At 37.4% G+C, this 6,486-nt stretch overlaps 1 pseudogene; it reads left to right on the forward strand.

Annotated features, from left to right (window-relative positions):
- The first annotated feature begins 429 nt into the window (after positions 1–429).
- On the forward strand, positions 430–6,084 carry LOC141549024 (E3 ubiquitin-protein ligase Mdm2 pseudogene; annotated as a pseudogene).
- The last annotated feature ends 402 nt before the right edge of the window (positions 6,085–6,486 follow it).

Consider the following 6,486-nt stretch of genomic DNA (forward strand, 5'->3'; position numbering starts at 1 on the left):
AGACAGAGCTGAGACACATTTAACCTTCCTTACATGCAGAGAAAGTACAAATACCTGACACTCTGTAAGTGGTACAGTACCCCATATGCTTCTGTTTGTGGATAACATTGTTCTGATTGTGTCAGAATTTAGAATGCCATGGGGTCTCCTAAATGAGATCAACAATAGCTGTCAAGATTTCGGCATAAAAAATCCATTAAAACAGTAAGGGCACGAAAAAGTCCATTTTTTTGTTTTAATATGTCATTTAATTGACCTACTGTATCAATATAAATAATTTAGATATTCTAGATGCATGCTGAACTGGTTCCAGAGGAGAAATAATTAGGCAATACACTGGATTGAATACGGGGAATCAAACAGTAATTGTTCCCTGAAATAAAACCTTAAGAATCAGGAAGACCTGCGTTCAAGTAGGGCCTCTGACACATGCCAGGTGAGTTATCAACACAAATCGCCTCTCATCTCAGGCAACTTGTTAGTTGTTGCTGTTGCTGCTGTTGTTTTTCAACTTCAATACTATTTTACTTTTCCAATTATATATAAAGATAGTTACCATCATTTATTAAAGGATTTCTTTTGTTCAAAGGCATCTCAGTAGCAGGTTATATTCAACTGCAACTAGAGAAGAGGGAAGGAAATTCTCTTTTTAAATCTCTTGGGTTGTGTGGTTTGTTACAAAGATTCCCATCTCTCTTCCTCCTCTAGACCTTCCCCTCTCCCAGTTTCCTGCTTTTCTTGTAATTTTAGATACTACCTTTTCCAACAAGTTCCTTCTTTTCCCCACTGATTTCTTCTTGAAATCATTTGCTCCCACTAATTCTCTCCTCCCAATGCCTACTTGCTCAAACTTTCTCTGACATACTTTAAACACTTCCAAACCAATAACTCTTCTGACTAGATGTTTCATTTAAACTATTAATTGCTTTTGTAAATCAATCTCTCTTGTCCCTTTTCTTCGGGACCACTTGTGGACTTCTGCTTCGTGAGTGGAGTATCTGCCCTCTACTTACCCATCTTCTGGGTCTTCGGTCGTCACCGGCTTCCGAGGAAGAACTGGACACAGAGACGAGTTGCCAAGCACGAGAGGTGTTTATTTCTTAGCGCCACTTTCTCTTCTGGCAACACGAGGGGAATACTATTACCCCCTCCCATCTTCCCTGCTCCCAGCAGAGGCGTGTCTGTGAAGGCAGAAAATCTGCCGAGGTAGTCTCTCTACACTTGCAGAAGTCCCTCAGGTCCCTGTTCTTTAATCACCCCCCTTTTTTAAATTTTAAACTTTAAACTTCAAGATTCATAACCCATAATGATAACAAATTACCCAATGTTTCAGAAGCAAACCAAATAGTTTTTCTTTCTTTCTTTTTTTTTTTTTTTTCTTCTGCCTGAGTGCTTCAAGGCCACTAGTAAGAAGCTTCCCAGGTGGTATTAAGCAGATAAGATTGTATTGCTGTTACTCCTCTTTAGCAGGCTTTGAAAATCTGCTTTTCAGAGAAAACTTCTCCACCAGTTTAAAATAGTCAAGTTTTTTTTTCTTTTGTTTTACTTACAAATTGGTACAACAGGTTAAAAAGTTTAAAATCACAAACAATTTTTAAGACCAATACATTTTGAACCACTCTGAAAGAATTACTATTCTGAATGAATTTCAATTTCCAAAATTCAGCCTGTTATTTTTCTAAGCCTGTAACACAGAGGCTGAATTGTTATCTCTTATGAGCTTGCTAACTTTTAACACAGAACAAAAAAATTCAAAGCAGACATACACAGACAGACACAGAGCTCTATTTTTCTATCTAGGCTCTGCATGCTTTTAAGTTAAGATCCACTCCATTCTTTTTACAGAGTTTATATAACTGTGAAGCATATACTCCTGAACCTGTTGGCTCGATGTGGGCTTTAACTGCTTTCTGCCCTATACCTCATCTAACTGCGTCTAAGCAATTAGGCTGTTTGCTTCTTCTTGATTAAAATCAAGGAGCGCGTCTTTCTACTTATCTTTCCTCGTTCCTGCTAATACACTGCCCAGGTCCCTGTTCAAGGCGCCACTTGTGGCGTTTCTGCTTCGCGAGTGGAGTATCTGCCCTCTACTTACCCATCTTCTGGGTCTTCGGTCGTCACCCGCTTCCGAGGAAGAACTAACACAGAGACGAGTTGCCAAGCACAAGAGGTGTTTATTTCTGAGAGAACTACATAATGGCCGCCCCACCCTTCTTTGGTCCATGCTTAACTAGTACAATGTAAAGCTCTCTAACCAATCAACTAACACCACGATCGTACACCTTGACAAATCATTTTTGCACATATGAATTTCTTCCTTATATGGTGCCTTTATAGAAAGCAAGCTTATGATTATGTAATCCCTAGCGGCATTACCCCTAACAGATATACAATAAACTCATCTTAGTTTGAGTTTGGTTACTGTTTATTCACCTTAAGAAGCAATCACACCTGTGAGGCAGATGTACAGAATAGTCTCTAGAGAAGCACTTCTGTGATTTAAGGTTTCTTAATTTCAGCTTTCTCTTGGAGAACTCGGGGAAATAATAGTAAATGTTCTGCTGCCCAACTTCATCTCTACTGTCCAGATAAATGATCACATTAGAACATAGTGGTATTCTTTCCTTGTCATGCATTTAAGTTGGAACCATTTTTGTCATTGAAAAATTGGAAATGAATTTTAATTTAGCTGTAGTGATTAAAAAGGGCATGGGGAAAAGAGGAATACAATTTGAGGGAGGAGGGATGGTGACTTTATTGGTCGGAATTCTCCATGCTAGAGAAATACAGCATCAGATATGTTGGCTACTAATGTGGCTGTCCTAACTCACTGTACTTGGGACTGGAGCTCTCTCTACAAACTTGGTGGTTATTGTTTGTCCTTCATTTTCAAAGAGGACCATGACAGCAGGGATGGGATATCATGACCTGCAAGCGAATTGGATTTAAGTAAGGGGGGCTGGGGAAGGTCACCTGCTGCCCTTTCCTGTCCAGAGCCCTCTGGGTCCAATGGTCCTCTATAGATCAGGAGGACTGGAGATGGCCCTGGATGTGTAATTACTGGTGCCATTGGAAAGGCTAGATATATGTTCATGTTAGTATAATGGAGCTTCTGGAGTCTCTCCAATCATATCTGGATGATGGACCAAAGAAGTGATGTGTTGAAAACCCCTTCTACCTCTACCTTTTCTGGGATATAGAGTATCAGGTAGGGGCTGATTACTTCATAAAGTATTTTCTTTCATTGTGATCCTTGCATTTTTCTGTGTGAAGATTCAAAATCCATAGAAAATTGTGGTTCAATTGTCATGCAATTTCCATTGATCTCTTTAGTAAGATGTTACTTGTGTTGTTCATAGTTGACAGAAGTTACAAGTAGGAAGCACTTTAGAAATATTTTGGTAGACCTCATATTACAGATAGGGAGACTGAAATCTAAGTCGTTAAGTCATTCAGACATTAAGACTGAAGTAAGATTCAAATCCAAATTTTTGGAATCCTAAATCTATTGTTCTTTACATCAAAGCATGGGACCTTCCACCATAGGATCTTTGTCACACTTGTCTTGCTTAACAAATTTAGTAGATCTGCGGCTCAGAGTCTAAAAAAAAACTATCTTGAAATCTCTTGTACAAGACACATAATGCTGATGAACATTAGTCTTTCCTGATTCCTGAAAGTTTTGGAAATAGCTAGGAAAGGGCATTATCTCAAAATCGAGCACTTCAGGACGGGTTTTTACGAATAGTCTCCATCTAGATGAACATGAATAGTAGAAGAAAATAACATGACCAGTTATTTGAATTGGCTGGGCAAGCTCTCTGCTGGTAAGTGCTAGAATTTTGTAAATTGGATTATTCTTTTACCTCTCCAAGTTCACCCTGAAACCTCATCTATTAAACTGTTTATGTTTTGAAGTCTACACCATGTATGAATATCACCAAGTATGTACAAGTCTTGTGCTAGGTTTTTGTGGGGGAGAGAGGTAAGATAATGTAGAGATCAGTTACTGTCCTCAAACATGTAATCTACTGGGAGAAGATTTTGAGATTATCAAGGGTTTTGAACGTCTGTTCATATCCTTTGACCATTTATCAATTGGAGAATGGTTTGATTTCTTATAAATTAGGGTCAGTTCTCTATATATTTTGGAAATGAGACCTTTGCAAATGTTCACTTTCTGAATGTTTCTACTTCACTTTGTCCCTGAAATAACTAGGGTTCATTCGATTTGCAAGCCTTTGAAAAAAAAGAAAGAAATGCAGGGATGACTCTAGGAGGTTTCCAGGGCTCAGAATCATTACATTGCTTTAATTCAGGCTTTCTTCCTAACACATCTTGACAGTTGGATTAAAAGTTTTGCTTCAAATGAAAATATCATAGTTAATTTGGGAACATGAAGAACAGTAGAGGGCACATGAGTGAAACTCCAAGATGGATCACATTAGGACACCAGGAAGATTTACCAAGAGATGAGAGAAAAACGCTCAGGGATCATGAAGATGTCAAAGACAAGCTTTACCTCAGGCTCCCCCCCACAGTGCAATGGAACTAGGCTGTCCATTAGATGATCTCTATACATAATTCTAGCCACCCTCTCAGCCTTTTCCATCTTTACATTGTTTGGTACCTAGTAATACTAAAATTATTCTAGATAAAGAAGACTTCTCTGAATTGGGCCTGCAAACCTAGTTTCCGTTCCTAGCAGTATTTCTATGAGAACATTGATTCTTTTCAAAAAATCGATTTGTAACAAATAACACAAACCATTTGTAAGGTGAGGAACTATCTATGAATAGAATTTGACCAGTTTCTTATAAATTGCTTCCATCTCTGTTTTACCAAAAAAGAAAGGGAGAAGAAGGAGGAAATGGCTGCTAAGAGATTCATCTGAATACTTCACAATAAAAAGACATGGTAGCAGGTGGATATTAGGAGATCTTGCCAGAAATAGAGATGAATGCCTATGAAAAAAAGATCTACAACTAACAGAATTTAAAATGTCTTACTATAGAATCTCTAAAAGGCAAAACTATTTAACCACAATTTTAATTTCAGAAGTTAGGTGCTAAGAGATAAAGGTAGGGTAGGACTTGAGATATTTCAAAATAATCTACAAAATCTTTTTTTAAAAAAAGGTTTTTACCCTCAAAACATATGCATGGATAATCTCTCAACTTTGACTCCTGCAGAGCTTCCCTTGCCAGACTTTCCCCTCCTTTTCCCCACCCAGATGGCAAGCGATCCAGTACATGTTAAACAATTCAAAATATATGTTCAATCCAATATGTGCTAACGTATTTGCACAATTCTCTTCCTGTACAAGAAAAATGAGATCAAAATAGGAAGAAAATGAGTCAGAAAACAAAAAGAAAACGAACAACAACAAAAAGTGAGGGTGCAAAATCTTCTTTCTATGGCAAAACAAACATTTAATAAACAGACAGAGTACATTGTTATAACTAGCATTGTTATTCATAGATGTTCAAGAACCATTGAGATTGATTCTACTTCTTCTTTCATTGCAGAATTATTGGAAGTGTCCTTCCTGTGACAAAATAAATCCTCCACTTCCACCCCATTGCCACAGATGTTGGACTTTGTGAGAAAATTGGCTTCCAGAGGAGAAAGGTGAAATTTTGGATAAAGGCACACTAGAAAATCCCACACAAGGGGAAAAAGGGGGCTTTGATGTTCCAGATTATAAGAACAATAAAATCAATGACTCATGTGTTGAGGAAAGTGATGAAAAGATAGTACAGACATGAGACTCCCAAGAGAATGAGGATTATTCCCAGGCATCAACATCTAAAAGTATCATGTGTAGTAGTCAGGAAGATGCTGGAGAATTTGAGAGAAAAGAAGCACAAAGCAAAGAAAAATTATGGGATCTTTTCTTCCCTCTAGCACAGTAGAGCCCTGTGTTGTCTGTCAGAACCAACCTCAGAATGGTTGCATTGTCCATGGAAGGACAGGACATCTTATGGCATGTTTTACATGTGCTAAGAAATCAAAAAGGAGAAATGAGCCTTGTCTAGTGTGCAGCAGCCAATTCCAATGATTGTGTTAACTTATTTTCTCTAAATGTGTTGTACTAAAACTGGAACTGTAGAAACCTGTACATGAAACATTAAGAATGTTCACACATGGCTGTGAAATTTATTTAAAATTTTATTTTTGTGCTTTTTTTTTCTGAGAAAATGAGTATTTTAGTTATCTCTAGTTCAGTTTGCTTTTTGGAAAGAATTTTTTTATTCTTTTCCATGAAGAAAAAAAATGTGGTTATTAGGTTTTCCCATTTTTGCATTATTTTTATTAGTATTCATTTTTATTACTTATAGAAACAGCAGGGTATAGTGGATAGAATACTAGTCTGGACAGATCTAGGTTCAGATAACACATTGGACACTTGAAAGTAATTTGACTCAGGATAAATCACTCAATCAATCGATTCTTAAGATTTATTTTCTAAGTCAGATAATTTGA

This window comes from Sminthopsis crassicaudata, chromosome X (genome assembly GCF_048593235.1).
Source record: "Sminthopsis crassicaudata isolate SCR6 chromosome X, ASM4859323v1, whole genome shotgun sequence".
Classification (NCBI taxonomy): Eukaryota; Metazoa; Chordata; class Mammalia; order Dasyuromorphia; family Dasyuridae; genus Sminthopsis; species Sminthopsis crassicaudata.